This window comes from Ictidomys tridecemlineatus, chromosome 11 (genome assembly GCF_052094955.1).
Source record: "Ictidomys tridecemlineatus isolate mIctTri1 chromosome 11, mIctTri1.hap1, whole genome shotgun sequence".
NCBI classification, from domain to species: domain Eukaryota; kingdom Metazoa; phylum Chordata; class Mammalia; order Rodentia; family Sciuridae; genus Ictidomys; species Ictidomys tridecemlineatus.
Window position 1 is genome coordinate 127,949,277 of NC_135487.1, and position 15,624 is coordinate 127,964,900.

Here is a 15,624-nt window from a genome sequence, read left to right on the forward strand (position 1 = left end):
TCAAAGCCAGCCTCAGGAATTTAGAGAGGCCCCAGGTAACTTAGTGAAATAACCTGTCTCCAGAAAGAAAGAATATATATATTTATATTTATATATCCAAAATTTTTAAAAATCATGGAAGGGGAGAAAAAAATTACGTTTTTTTTTTTTGTTGTTGTTGTTGTTTTTGTGTGTGTGTGTGTATGTGCATGTGTTAGGGATTAAACCTAAGGATGCTCTACCACTGAGCTACATTCCCAGTCCATTAATTAATTAATTAATCTTCTGGAGGTGAGGAGTTGAAGATTTTAGCCCAGAGGTGATTTACCACTAGCTACGCCTCAGTGTTTTTTTTTTCTCAGCCCTTTTTATTCTTTATTTTGAGACAAGATCTCACTAAGTCACTGAGGCTGGCCTCAAATTTGCAATCCTTCTGCCTCAGCCTCCCAAGTTGCCAGGATTCAAAGTGTACACCACCACATCTGGCTCTTCAAATTACTTTCGTTAAGAAGGAATATTATAATTTCCATAAAACAGATAAGCCTAGTTGTGTGTGTGTGTGCGCCGCGTGCATGTGCACTAGGATCCCGCACAGGGCCTGTGGATGCTTAGGCAAGCACTCTCCTGCTGAGCTACATGCCCAGGCCTGACAAATCTAATGTTCATAAGTCAAGGTGGGGGGATGCACACCTGTAATCCCAGCAGCTTGGGAGGTTGAGGCAGGAGGATTGCAAGTTCAAAGTCAGCCTCAGCAACTTAGTGAGGCTGTAAGCAACTCAGCCAGACCCTGTCTCTAAATAAAAAACCAAAAGGGTTGAGGATGTGGCTCAGTGTTGTGAAGCACCCCTGAGTTCAATCCCCAGTCCACCCCCGAACCAAGAGAAAGAGAGAGAGGAAGAAATATGATCGAGAAAACAAAAACCATTTCAGGTCTTTCAAACTGAGGGAGTGTAACACAGGGGTCTTCCTTTATCCACAGTCTTACCTTCTGTGGTTTCAATTACCTACAGTTGACCTCAAAAATATTAAAATGAAATTCCAAGTTTAAATGATTCATAAATTTTGGGGTTTTGTTCGTTTGGTTTTTGTGTGTGTGGTGCTGAGAATTGAACCCGGGGCCTTATGTGTGTGAGGCAAGCACTCTACCAACCGAGCTATGTCCTCAATTCATAAGTTTGGAATGGCGTTCTGTTTTGAACAGCATAATGAAACCTCTAGCCACCCCAGCCATCCCTCCCCGGTGTGAATCACCCCTCTGGGTCGTGTGTCCCGGGGGTCTAATCTCCTGCTAGCGTTTGTGCTCCACTCCAAGAGTAAGGTCACAGTGCCTACCTCATTCAGCTCATCCCCAGGCGTGCTGCCAGCTCACATCATCACAAGAGAAGGGCGGGTTCAGCACAAGAAGATATTTGAAAGAGAGACCTCATTCACACAAACTTATCATATATTGTTATGATTGCTCTATTTTATTATTAATTATTTTTTTAAAGAGAGAGTGAGAGAGGAGGGAGAGAGAGAGAGAGAGAGAGAGAGAGAGAGAGAGAGAGAGAGAGAGAGAATTTTTAATATTTATTTTTCAGTTCTCGGCGGACACAACATCTTTGTTGGTATGTGGTGCTGAGGATCAAACCTGGGCCGCACGCATGCCAGGCGAGCGCGCTACCGCTTGAGCCACATCCCCAGCCCTTTATTATTAATTATTATTAGTCTCTTACCAAGCCTAATTTCTAAATTAAACTGTGGCACCTAACACTGAGCCACATTCCCAGTTCTTTTTTTTTTTTTTTTGTATTTTATTAAGAGACAGGTTCTCACTGAGTTGCCCAGGGCCTCCCTAAGTTGCTGAGGCTGGCTTTGAACTTGCGATCCTCCTGCCTCAGCCTCCTGAGCTGCTGGGATCCCAGGAACGTGCCACTGGCCCTGCATCATCATACATATCTTGGTAGAGGGGAAAGCGTAGCTATCTATAGGGCTCAGTAGGACTTGTGGTTTCTTAGAAGCATCCCGCCGTGGTAAGGACCGTGGTAAGGACCCTGGTAAGGACCGACTGCTGTAAAAGGACCAAGTTACAAAGATGTTGGAAGGGTTCCAACAGAAGAGGGTAGGGCACGGGGTGCACAACTGTGATCCAGGCAACTTGGGAGGCTGAGGCAGGAGGATCACAAGTTCAAAGCCAGCCTGGGCGACTTTAGACTCTGTCTCAGGAAAATGATGGGACTCAAAGCTCATCTGCATCATGAACGTCACGGGACCTGCACGGCTGCTGCACTTACCCTGAGACCTGCTGTGGGCACCGCCTTGCAGGGAACCAGGAGCAAGCGCTCCGGCTATCACAGCAGGAGCCCAGGGCCCCAAAGGCACCTCCACATCTAGAGTCCACCCACGCCCGTAAGTCCCAGTGGCTCAGGAGGCCGAGGCAGGAGAATGAGGAATTCAAAGCCAGCCTCAAAAAAGGTCTGGCGGGACTGGGGTGGTGGCTCAGTGGCGCTCGCCCAGCACGTGTGGGGCACTGGGTTCGATCCTCAGCACCACATTGAAAAAGAATAATAATAATAATAAATAAAATAAAGGTATTTTGTTCTATAACTAAAAAAAATAAAATAAACAAATAAATTAAAGGGCTGGGGATGTGACTCAGTGGTTAAGCACACCAGGGTTCAATCCCCCAGTAAAAAGAAGAAGAAAAAGGAGGAGGAGGAGGAACCAGCTAGAAAGAAACCTGGGAAAAACAGTTTGCAGACTCCCAGCTCCTGCAATACCCAGCGAGGAAGGGGACACAGTGGTCAGTTCTGCACGCTGACCTGAGTGGGCTGCGGGGTGCTCAGATACTTAATCGGACGTTATTCTGGGCCTTTCTCTTGGGGGCGGGGAGTTGGGTTAGAGCAGTATTTAAGTCATAGGCGAAGAAGAGCAGATCGTCCTGCTCAGTGAGGGCGCATCCCGTCCAGTCCATGGGAGACCTAAGCAGGACAAAAGGCTGACCCTCTTCCACATGACAAAGAGTCCCTCCTCCTGGCTGCCTTGGAACTGAGACACTGACCTCCTCCTGGCTGCGGCTTGGAGTGGACACATCAGCTCTTCCTGGGTTTGGGCCCTGGGGCCTGCAGACTGGAACCACACCACAGTCCTCCTGGGCCAGGCTTTGGACATCAGTTCTTGTGGGTGGGTCTCCGGTTTGCTGTTTCTTGACATTATGGGGGGTGGGGGGTGGGGGCTGGGGGGATGGCTCAGCGGTAGAGCGTTTGCCTAGCTCAAGCGAAGCCCTGGGTTCCATCCTCAGCACCACATAAGAATAAACAAATAAAATAAATGTATTAAAAAAAAAAGATCATGGGGTTTGTCAACCTCCATAATTGGATAAACCCGTTCCTTGTCATTTTATATGTAAATACTATTCTGCTGGGTACAATGGTGCACTTCTGCAATCCCAGCTACTTGGGAGGCTGAGGCAGGAGGAAAACAAATTTAAAACCAACCTCTGTGATTCAATGAGAGCCTGTCTTAAAATAAAAAATAAAAAGGGCAGATCATGTAATCCCAGGGGCTTGGGAGGCTGAGGTAGGAGGATCTCGAGTTCAAAGACAGCCTCAGCAAATTTGTAAGGCTCTAAGCAATTTTGTGAGACTTTGTCTATAAATAAAATGTTGTAAAAGGGGCTGGCAGTGTTGCCCAGTGATTAAGCACCTCTGGGTTCAATCCCTGGAACAACAATAACAACAAAAAAGGAAAGCAAAATGGGACCAGGGCTAGGAACAGTGGCACAGGCCTGTAATCCAACAACTCAGGAGGCTGAGGCAGGAGGATTGCAAGTTCAAGGCCAACCTTAGCGACTTTATGAGACCCTTAGCAACTTAGTGAGAGTGTGTCTCAGAATAAAAACTTAAAAGGACTGAGGATGTAGCTCAGTGGAAGAGTGCTCCTATGTTCAATCCCCAGTGTACACACACACACACACACACACACACATACACACACAAAGAATAGAAATTGGAACCTGAGGCTGCAGTTCAGTAGTAGAGCATGTACTTAGCATGTGCAAGGCCCTGGGTTTCAGCCCAACATGCATGTGCATACACACATGCGCGCATACGTGCACACACACACCAAAAAAAAAAAAAAAGAATTGAACCCCAAACAGATAATAAACTTCCCCAAAGACTCACATAGCTAGCCTTAGTTGCTATCCCCCTCCCCCAAACCCACGGGCTCTAGAGTTCGGTTCGGTCCTCGGGACACTTGGACACTCACATTCCGGCCTCAGGATGACTCTTCTTCTCTTTCCCACAAGATCGTTCCAGACATACAGCCAAGGAAGTCTGGGTATTTCCAGGTACAGCCCAAGAGCCAGGAAACCAGCTGGGTTCAGGCAGCACTGACTTAGCCAACTCACAGACGCGGAGTCCTTAAGTGCACGGGGAGAGTGAGGAGACCCCACCTACCCCACAGACCCCTGCAGGACTCACGAATGGGCAGCTCCGAGGACCTCTGGAACCGAATGTGTGTGTGTGTGTGTGCGCGCGTGAGTGTGCACACTCAGCTTCCAGTGTGCCGACTGCTGTGGGAGCTAACTTCCCTTGCTCCTCTACACCCCCCTCCACCTGGCCCTGGGTGCCGGGGGATCCCCCCTCTGACCCCTGGCCCCCACGGAGCCAAGGGAACGGGGGGGGGGCAGGAGACAGTGAGAGTGGGTCTCCTAGGGGTCACTCGGGCTCCCCTCCCCCACCCCACGTCTCTCAACCAAAGGTCACGGGGGATGCTTTGTCTTTGTAAGTAGCCATGTTGCACACAAATCCTCCTGAAATGGTCCTGATTTGCGTGAACCATAGGTTTACTGCTGGGACCTAACGTGTCGTCCCCTCTCACAAAAGATCAGACAGAGGGGCGGGGGCGTGACTCAGTGGTGAGCACTGGCCTTGTGTGCTCAAGTCCCGAGTTCAATCCCCCCAAATCATAAATGACCAGACAGTCAGTGATCCCCAGAGAGCTGGCTGGGCCAACCTTCTTCAAGCACCAAAAACAGAACAAACACACACACACAGAAGAATGGAAAGCAACATGCAGGAACAAATTCTACATAGGACCAAACAAAAACTTCCATCATATCCTCAGTTACACTAAAAGACACTACACTCATGAAACAAAGATGGGATTCAACCTTATTTATTTATTTAATGGTACCAGGGATTGAACCCAGGGGTGTGGAACCACTGAGCCACATCCCCAGCCCTTTTTGGTAAAAAACAAAATCTATGAATCAGTCTCCCACTGAAAAGGCAAACCCAGAAAGTTCTGAAATGGCTGAGAGGCACCAGCCCAGCCTCTGGCTTCAGAACCGCTGTGTGGACAGAGGGCCAGGACGGCAGGGCTCAGGCCAGAGTCCCACGGGGGCCCAGGGAAGGCGTGGACAGTCTTGCTGCAGGGCCTGGAACCGGTCTGTGCAGGGGCGGAGGGTGTGGCCCATCACAGTGGAGGGACTCAGAGGCCTGGGGGCCTACACAGGGGTGAGGAGGGGAAGGGGCAGCACTCAGGAAGGGCAGTGAGTCTGGCTGGTCTCCCTGGCCGTGCACCAGGGGTGTGCTTTCCCTCAACACACTCAACCTGCTGTCTCCACCGCCAGACTCCTCCCTGCTGCGCCCTGGGGTCCTCGCGCCCTCGGCTCAGGCCCTCTGGTCAGGAGAAGCAGGAAGCCATCCTGGCAGCCAGGCCCTCAACCAATGCCTGCTTTATAGAGACCCACGTGCACACCCACCATGGAGCCCAGGTGCCTGGCTCCCAGCCCTTCCCCACCCCACACAGGGGCTCCTCAAGGCGCAGCGAGGACAGCCCACAGGACGCCTGGCCCCCGGGGCACTGCTGCCTCTGCCACTAGCTGGGAACCTGGAGCCTGTCTGTCCTCCTGCTGACCCGGGCCCAGGGCAGAGCTGGCCCACAGACGGTCGCCTGGAGGTCCTGGCTCAGGAGGAGGAGCCCGCGTAGCCACGGTGGTTGTCAGGGACAGGCTGGGCTTGCGCTCCACCGCCTCCTCCAGGCAGGGCCGCAGGGGTCGGGCTTTGAAGAAGTCTGAGACATACCAGACGGACGGACGGACGGACCGCCAAGAACAGCATACAGTATGTCCCGAAGGAGGAGTGACCAGAGTAGGGAGAGAGCCTGGCCTCAGTGACGTTGGCAGGGCTCCCTGCACACCCTCTCCAGCTGCACACAGACCCAGCAGTTGACCCGGCTCCAGTCTGGGCGGCAGAGGGCCTGAACAAGGTGCCCAGCACCTTGTCGAGGGCAGCCACGCAGTTGTTGAAGTCAGAGCGGGAACAGAGGCCATCAGTGTACACCAGGTAGGCTTCCCCAGCTGAGACCAGGATGACAGTGGCTGTGAATGTGACCCGGCCATAAGCCCATGGGTGATGGTGTCCGGGCAGTAGGGGTAGTAGGTACATCTCGCTTGTACGGGGTGTTCACCAGGGTCAGGATGGCGAAGGGCAGAGAGGCTCCACTCCATGTCGCCCCCGTCCAGGCCATGCCCACGACGTCCCAGGGCCGCAGGATCACCCCCAGCCCTTTTTTATTTTTTATTTTGAGACAGGGTCTCACTGACTTGCTTAGGGCCTCACTAAGTTGCTGAGGCTGGCCTTGAACTTGCCATCCTCCTGCCTCAGCCTCCTGGGGCCCCTGGGATTACACACAGGTGCCACCACTGTGCCCGATTTATAATTATTTTGAGATGGGGACTCATTAAGCTTTGGAGGCTGGCCTTGAACTTGCCATCCGCCTGCCTCAGGACACACACACACACAGTCCCCACAGATGGGATGCAAGCCGGGGACAGCATGCCTGGCTACACTCTCAGCTTTAAAGGGTGGAATTTCTCCTCTACAGAGAGCCTGATGCTAAAGCTCTCTAGAAAGGAGGCCCTGGGGCGCCTGTGGGAGGACGGGGCTTTCCCTTTAGGACATCCGAGCCCCAGCACCAGTCAGAGGTGGAGGGAAGCCCCTCCTGCCCTGCTCTGCAGCAGCCACGCACTCTGCTCCATCCCGATGCTTCCATCCTTCTGCCCTGGGCCCTGCACACTCCAGATCTACCCCCAGCAGCCTGCCCCCTGGTACACCAGCTGCCTGCCGTGGCTCCCCTGTGCCCGGAAGTGTTGCCTCCCCCTGGTCTCACAACCGCAGCCCAGCCCTGGCCCCTAAGCCAGAGAACTGCCCTGCCAACAGCAAGCGGAGCTGCAGCCTCTCCAGGGAGGTCCGAGCCCCCGTCCTGGGGAAGACCCCCCCTTCCAAATGTGTTCTCCCTTGGATGTCACCCTCAGCCGGGGGTGTCACGGAGTCTTCTTACATTCACAGTTATTCTTTGGTCATTTTAAGACTCTCCGTGTGAGCCTCCCTGTTTAAATCACTGGGGGATTCTACCTCCTGGTTGAACTCAGGCTGAGGAATCCAGGGACCTGAGCGGCTGGTGTCCACAGCCACACAATGCTCTCAGAGGCTGATGTAGCTCAGCAGTAGAGCCTTGCCCAGCGTAGGTGAGCCCCTGGGTTTTACCCCACCATGAAAAAAAACAGTGACAATTTTTGTAACTTAGAATTCTATTTATAGCCAACCAAAATATAAATCAAATGTGAGGATAGAATAAGAGAATAAGGCTCTTCTTCTTCTTCTTCTTCTTCTTCTTCTTCTCCTCCTCCTCCTCCTCCTCCTCCTCCTCCTTCTCCTTCTCCTTCTTCTTCTTCTTCTGGGGGCAGGGCGTTTACCACTGAGCGACACCCCCATTCCTTTGTATTTGTTATTTTGAGACAGGGTCTCAGTAGGTTGCTGGAAATCTCCTTTAATTGACGAGACTAGCCTTGAACTTGTGATCCTCTTTCCTCGGTTTATGGAATCGCTGGGATTATGAATGTGCAGCAGCATGCCTGATTTCCAACCTAACAATCTATACCCAGCCAAAATATGACTCAAGCACAAGGGTAGAATAAGACATTTTAAATAAAACTCTGAGGCCAATCGCGGTGGCACACACCTGTGATCCCAGCAGCTCAGGAGGCTGAGGCAGAGGATCCAGAGTTCAAAGCCAGCCTCAGCAACTTAGCGAGACCCTGTCTCTAAACAAAATATTTTAGAAAGGGCTAAGGATGTGGCTTAGTGGTTGAGCACCTCCAGGTTCAATGCCCCATACCAAAAAAAAAATAAAATAAAATAATCAACCTCTGAGAGTTTGACACTTCATACAAAGTTTAGGTCAATAACAGAACAGGCCTTAGGTTTTGCAGGAGGGGAAAGAGGCTCGCAGGGTTATCTGAGCTAGAGGAGCTGGCCCGTGCAGTCAGGAAGAGCAGGCCTGGGCCACGTGTGCACATGTCTGTGGCTGCACACACCCTCCGTGGAATAGCGATCATTTCCTCATTGCCCTCAAACCCAGGCTTCTTCTCTAGACAGGCTTGGCTGTGGTCACGAGCTGCCAGGCTCCCAGGGACTTTCCAGGGCCTTGCGTTCCCCTCTGCACTGCCACATCCTCTGCCCTCAGGTTCCCACCTCGAGGTACCACGCCCATCCTCTCCGGGGAGCTGCAGGGGGTGAACGGGAGGGGAGGGGAGAAGGGGGGAGGAAATCGAGATGACTTGAGAGATGAAGGAATTGGAAATTAGCACTATTGTTGTCTCTGAGTCATAGAAAGGGCAGTGTGACCCCGAAGCCATTGAGATGGAGCCATTGAGATGGAGCGGGGCCCGTGTGGTGACAACTCAGGAGGCTGGGACAACAGGATCGCAAGTGCATGGCCAGGCTCAGCAATTTACCAAGAACCCGTCTCAAAATAAAAAATGAAAAAGGTCTGGGATGCTGGGTGCCGGGGGCGGGGAGGGGGGGCACTGGCCTGTAACCCCGGTGCTCGGGAGGCTAAGGTGGGAGGATTGCTTGTTCAAAGCCAGCCTCAGCAACTTAGCGAGGCTCTGAGCAACTCAGGGAGACCCTATCTCCAAATAACATATCGGGGGTACGGCTCAGTGAGAAAGTACCCCTGTGGGTTCAATTCCCCAGTACCAAAGAGACAGAGATTTTTCTCTCTTAAAATCCTCTTGAGGCTCTGACTTATATTCAAGATGAAGCTGAAATCGCCTTGGCAAAGAAAAGGAATCCTCTGGAAGTCGCCCGTGCCTTCTGTCCTGGCTCTCTGTGACTGCCGTCCAGTTACTACCAGAACAATATTTTGGCAAACGTTGTCCAGAGGTGGGCAGGTGGGCCTCCTTCTACGGGCCCCACGTTCACGGCCCCCCGAGTTGCCCAGACACGTGCACCCACACTTACTTAGCGCACCCACCTCCTCTGCTACTTGACATCAGTTGGTTTTTGCTGGAACAGAACAATACCCTTCCTAAACCACTGCTCATCTGCTCCCAGGAACCGTGGTCCCTGCGGCAAATCGTTGACACACACTGCCCCGTCCGCACTGGGCAGCCCCAGATCCAGGGATGAACCCAGTTACAACTGAGTCAGACCACAGACGCCCTCTACCCCCACATCCTGCCCCGTCCACACAAACACACAGCACCTCCCTGGTCAAAGTACTCGGCTCCAAAAGGGCACGGGGTTGGCTCTGAGTGCAGACCAGGTGGATGGCACAGAGGACAGCTCCTCTCTTTGGTTCCGGATGGTGCTGACCACAGGTGTGATACCTGGGAATGAGAGAGCCACCTCGCTACTCGGAAAGGAGCCAGCTTTGGAAACTGGCGCCACAATTGCTAAAGTCACAACGGGAGGTGGCTGAGCTGAAGTCTGCCACCTGCCATTTGGAGTTTTCAGATACTCTAACTTGAGGGTCAGGAAAACAGAGCCCTTGGACCGCATCTGGCCCACTGCTTCCTTTAGTGCTGATAGATGCTCCATCTCATGACGGTGAACGAAGCAGACACAAGTAGCACATGCTACCTGACTCAGTGTACACGGAGTATGGAAATGATCCGTGGTGTTAGGGGTCAGATTAGAGGTTACCTTTGGGGAGAGGGAAGACAGTGCCTGGGACAGTGTACAGCCATGTCTCATGTGGAGGGTACATGGGCAGTTCACACCTTAGAGATATTTCTAGGTATTTGATGATTTTGAAGTATTTTTTTTAAATGGTATTTTTCCTCTTTATGTACTTCTTTATTGTCGGGGGATACTCAGTTTTGGTACTGAGGATTGAACCCAGGGACATTTAACCACTGAGCCGCATCCCCAGCCCTTTTAATTTTTATTTAGAGACAGGGCCTTGCTGAGTTGCTTAGGGCCTCACTAAGTCGCTGAGGCTGGCTTTGAACTTGGGATCCTCCTGCCTCAGCCTCTCAAGCCGCTGGGATGACAGGCGTGTGCCACCGCGCCCAGCTTCTTTACAGACTTTTCATTTTGTGCATATGTGTATGTGTGTGTGGTCCTGAGGTCCACCTGGGTGATCCAGCTGGCAATAACGGGGACTGTCACGGTTAAGGACCACGCTACGGCTGCAGGCGCCTCCTTGCCGGCCCTCCTCTTCCTTTCTCTCTGGAAGCCCTGCTTGGCCTCGACCACTGCTCTGGTCAGTCGCTCTGGGGTGGCCCCTCTACTGCATGTCTCATCCTAGTCTTTGCTTCCCACACCCTCAAGTTCCCTCTAGGCCCCTGTTCTGTGACTTCAGTAGATAAAATATAATACAGACGGTGATTCTAGGAGGAAAGAAAACAGACACACGGTGATGGGAGCTCACAGTCACATGACCAAAGAGTCAGGGACAGTGGGGTCAGAGTTCGTGATCACGTAATCAGCTCCAGATGCAGGTGACACTGCTCCTCCATCAGGCCTGCCCTGGTACCTGGGCCTCCTACACTCCAGAGAGCCTTTAATTAATGACATCGATAGCTACTTCAGAGTTAATTTCTTCTGTTGTACAACAGACTTTCTTATTTATGAATATGTGTTCTATCTTTGGTTCCCTTGGCCACTGGCCCAGTGGAGGCCGAGAGCCATAATTTGGGACAGGAAACTTTAGACTGTGTGTGTGTGTGTGTGTGTGTGTGTGTGTGTGTGTGTGTGTGTTGTGCTGGGGATCAAACCCAGGGCCTTGGATGTGCTAGGCAAGCACGCTACCACTGAGCTACTGCCCCAGCCCATGGACTTGACAAATTATGTTCGAGTTCCTATGATGTTCAGGGGTCTATATCTCCCCGAAATGGTCCTTCCCTGTGCTGTTCATAGAAAGCCTACGACTCTGGGCTGATCCACAGCACCCCTTCACCAGCACCGCCACGCACCCTCCCCTAGTCATGCCTGACTCTCCCCTAAAATGCCAAGTCAGAGGGCCTGTGTCTCCCACATTGCCTCTTTGTCGACTACTAGTACTCACGGTGTGGTCTTTCTTTTTTGGGGGGGAGTGGGATTGAATTTAGAGGTACTCGATCACTGAGCCACATCCCCATTTTGCATTTTCTTTAGAGACAGGGTCTCACTGAGTTGCCTAGGCCTTGCTAAATTGCTGAGGCTGGCTTTGAACCCATGACCTTCCTGCCTCAGCCTCCTGAGCTGCTGGGATCATGGGTGTTCACCACCGTTCCAGGGAAGGTGTAGTCTTTGAACTATTGCCAGTCAATAAAATGCTTCTTGCTTGACTGCAATGAGCTAAGTATAGAAATTGAAAGCAAGCATTTAGAAACTGGTATCACCATTTGACTTTGTCTGTCTGTTTCGGTACTGATGATTGAACCCAGAGGCGCTTTACCACTGAGCTACATCCTCAGCCCTTTTTTTTTTTTTTTTTTTTCAAGATTGGGTCTCACTAAGTTGCTGAGGCTGGCCTCAAACTTGTGATCCTCCTGCCTCCGCCGCCCCAGATGCTGGAATTACAGACATGAGTCACCAAACCCAACTAGATTAAATGTTTTTTAAGAAGAGGAAGACATGGCTCCCTCAAGCTCTTCAATTCAAATCTTAGCCTGAGCCGAAGCAACACAGTGAAACTTCATTTAAAAAAAAAATTTTTAACTTTGCTGTAATATCCAAGCTCCTAGTCATTTCCCAGGAATGCACTGTAATTGTATTTTTATTTCAGAGAGAGAATTTTTTTTTTTAATATTTATTTTTTAGTTCTCGGCGGACACAACATCTTTGTTGGTATGTGGTGCTAAGGATCGAACCCGGGCCGCACGCATGCCAGGCGAGCGCGCTACCGCTTGAGCCACATCCCCAGCCCTGTATTCTTATTTCACAAAAGTGTCAGTCCATCACAGATTAGATACTTTTTTCCTTTTTTTTTTTTTTTTTACTAGGGGTTGAACCCAAACCCAGTTTTGTGGGAGCCAGGCTAGTGCTCAGTCACTGAGCTACAGCCATGGCCTGGAAACTTTAAAAGCTGATACTTGCCTGAAATAGTGTTCTTCTAGATGCTGACATTTTCTGCCCAGATAACCCAGAGTCCACTTCCAGGGTCTGTGTAGCCTTCTGCTCTTGGTACCCTCCTTTGCTAGTGTGCCCATCTGGCCCCCGAGGCCACCAGGAGCAGCTGTTTGCAGAGGGGCGGGGGTGGAGCTAGGACTTGTGAGTGGGGGGATCCACTTAGGTGCTGCAGGATTCCTCGGTGCAGAATGGGCCCAGGGGATGGAAAGAGATAGGGGGAGGCAGGCAGAGGGCTGGGAGGGCAAAGGTAACCAGAGCTGAATTTAAACCTGGCCTTCCAAGTTGTTATGAAGATAAATCTTTCAAGGAACATAACAGACTGTGCGCCTGATTTCATAACTCCTCCACACCTAGACGTGGGGTTTGCGGGCCTCTGTTTGTTCCTTTCCCTGAGGCCCAGGAACATTCCAGGAAGGCCTGCCTGTAAGCAGGACAGATGAGGAGCCTGTGAAATGGCAGGCACTCGCAAAAGCACCTGAGCATTTTATTGCATAGCTTTTACCAGATTCTCAGAGCAAAACCAGAGCCAAAGTCACTATTCCTGGCCAGGATATTGTCGAAAATCTAACAGGGCACCGGGCTAGTTAAAGACAGGGTGACAGGCCATCTCCTCTTCCCCTTCCTGGTGTGACGGTAGAGCTAGAGAACAGCCATCGTTGGAACCGCCAAGGAGGCCTTGGTGGTTATTTTTCAGTATCCTGGTATTCTTTCCAACTGCACAAAGCAGTTTGTAAGAGTCCTCCCTTCTCCAGTGGAGAACCAGCCCCCAGGCCCAAGCTCAAATGGTTTCCCTCCATCCACAGCAGCTCTGCAGATTCTTTGGAGGGTCCTCTGGGCCTGGGCAGCCACCTGACTTCCTCTGGGCATTGGGCATCGCCATGCAACCATCCAGGCTCCTGAAGCCCTGCAAATCTTGGGCACCAGGAGCCTCATGCAAAACGGTCAAGCACAGCCCCAAAGCAGTTTTCCTAGTGCAGAAAGCCACTGACCCAGAGCCAGAGACAGCAGCCACTGAGGACTGGGAGGAGGGGCACCCTGGACTACAGCTGCCTGTCCCAGAGCTGGGAGCAGAGAGAAGAGTGGCGCATGAAGAGGAAATAGGGCATGGTTCTCCCTCCTCACCTCCCACAGGCTATTTATTTATTTGGTACTAAGGACTGAACCCAGGAGTGCTTTACCACTGAGCCCCATTCCCAGCCCTTTTTATGCTTCGAGACGGGGCCTCGTTAACGTGCCGAGGTTGGCTTTGAACTCAAGATCCTCCTGCCTCACTGGGGATTATAGGCATGCACCACTACACCCAGCTAGGCTTTTTATTTTTTAATTTAATATTTTTTTTGTGGTACTGGGGATTGAACCCAGATGCGCTTAACCGCTGAGCTACATTCCCAGCCCTTCAAAATTTTACTTTGAGACAGAGACTAAGTTGCCCAGGCTGACCTCAAATCTGAGATTCTCCGGCCTCAGCCTCTCAGGTAGCCAGGATTATAAATGGGTGCCACCAAGCCCAGCAGTGTCTCTTTTTTCATATTCCACAGCCCGAACCAAAGGATCTGAATGATGAAACACTGAACTGTGAAATTTCAGAGGTGGAGCTACTCCCTTCCAGGGTGGGTGCCCAAGGGTGCTCCTTCCTTCCTTTGTTCACACCAAGAGAGAAGGCCCTGGGACCTTGGTGGTACCAGGGACCAGAATAAGATCCAAGGTGCCCAAGGCTGCAGAGGCTTAGTGAGGTAAAGAAGGGATCAGGAGGTCAGGGAATGTCTTCAGCACAGCAGGGACAAAGTGGGGAACCTAAATGCTCAGTAGAGGTGTGTTTGTACAAAAAGGGAAGAAAACAGGCCCCGAGGTGGCAGGGAGAGTGGACATACGTGGGCCTTGCCCCTCAGGTGTCTGTACAGGATCGGGTCTGCAGAGGAGCAGGGTGGATATCCTCTCAGCGGCTGAAGAGTCTTCATCTGTCCTCTGAAACCGCTCTGGAGGTCAGCAGTGAGAGGCAGGAAGTTCGGGGGGTGGGGGGCCTCGTGGGAAAGAGAGGCCCCAGCCTCCGCTTGCCGTAAAAGCGAGGACACCCAAGTTGGCAGCCCAGCTCATCTCAAGGGATTAAGGCCTGCTTCTGCACCCGAGAGAGAGGGAGGGACCGTGGCCAGAAGGCTCAGAGTTCCAGACAGACCCGAGAAGGGTTGGGCAGGCCCTCCCCACGTGGAGGCCGGAGCAGGCTGTGTTCCCGGGCAGGCAGGCAGCGGTGGGACTTTCTGGCCCTCGACTTCTTCTCCTGGAGGAGGAAACTGATCTTATCCTCATGGCTCCCTCTGAGCTTAGCACCTGCTTGGAACTCTTGCTTCTGAGAAGGAAGGCCAGATTTCCCTATGACAGAATAGACTGGTTAGGGTGGAGGGGCAAACAAGCCTGGGGACGGCCATCGCAGGAGGTTTGCTCTGCCTGGTCCCCACACCCAGGCCCTAGCTCTCCCGGAACCAGGAGCCTCCCCCACACGGTTTCCTGAAGGAAAGGTCACCGTATGCACTAGGACCTCCGGCAGAGTCTGTATAATAGTTAGATTCCTTTTAAGATATGTATTGATGCATTTATGGTGGTACTAGGGGTTGAACCCAGGGGTGCTTTATCAATGAGCCATATCCCCGACCCTTTTACTTTCTGAGACAGGGGCTCATTAAGTTGCCCAGGCTGGCCTAGAATTTGAAGTCCTCCTAGCTCAGCCTCTCATGCAGCTGGACTTACAGGCACATACCACTGTGCCTGCTAGATTCCTTGACAGTCCCTCAAAAAGCCAGGAACCTCTGAGGCTAGGAGGTTGATGTCATTAGAAAAGACATGAGGAACCAGGCTTGGTGGCACATGCCTTTATTTCAATGGCTTGGGAGCCTGAAGCAGGAGGATCACAGGTTCAAAACCAGCCTCAGCAACTTAGTGAGACCCTGCCTCAAAAAAATAAAAATAAAAATAAAAAAGATCTAGGAATCTATCTCAGTGGTAAAAATATTTTAAGGTCTTTAAAAATATTCACCTGGTACTCTGGAACTTTCCCTGCCCAGATCCCCCACCCCCGGCCCCCAGAATGTGTTTAGAACAGCAATCAGTTCAAGGTCTGAAGCACCAGCCGTCAGAGCGCAGCAGATTCCCTCCTCCCCGCCTCACCCTCCTCCACTCACTCACTTCCACTTCAGAGACAGTTTCTGTCTTTACTTTGACATCAGTCTTGTTTAAACATCATAAAAAGAGACAAATTACACAC

At 51.6% G+C, this 15,624-nt stretch overlaps 1 pseudogene; it reads right to left on the reverse strand.

Moving 5' to 3' along the window:
* Nucleotides 1-5,782: 5,782 nt before the first annotated feature.
* LOC110598755 (phospholipid phosphatase 2 pseudogene) lies at nt 5,783-6,495 on the reverse strand (annotated as a pseudogene).
* Between the last annotated feature and the right edge of the window lie 9,129 nt (nt 6,496-15,624).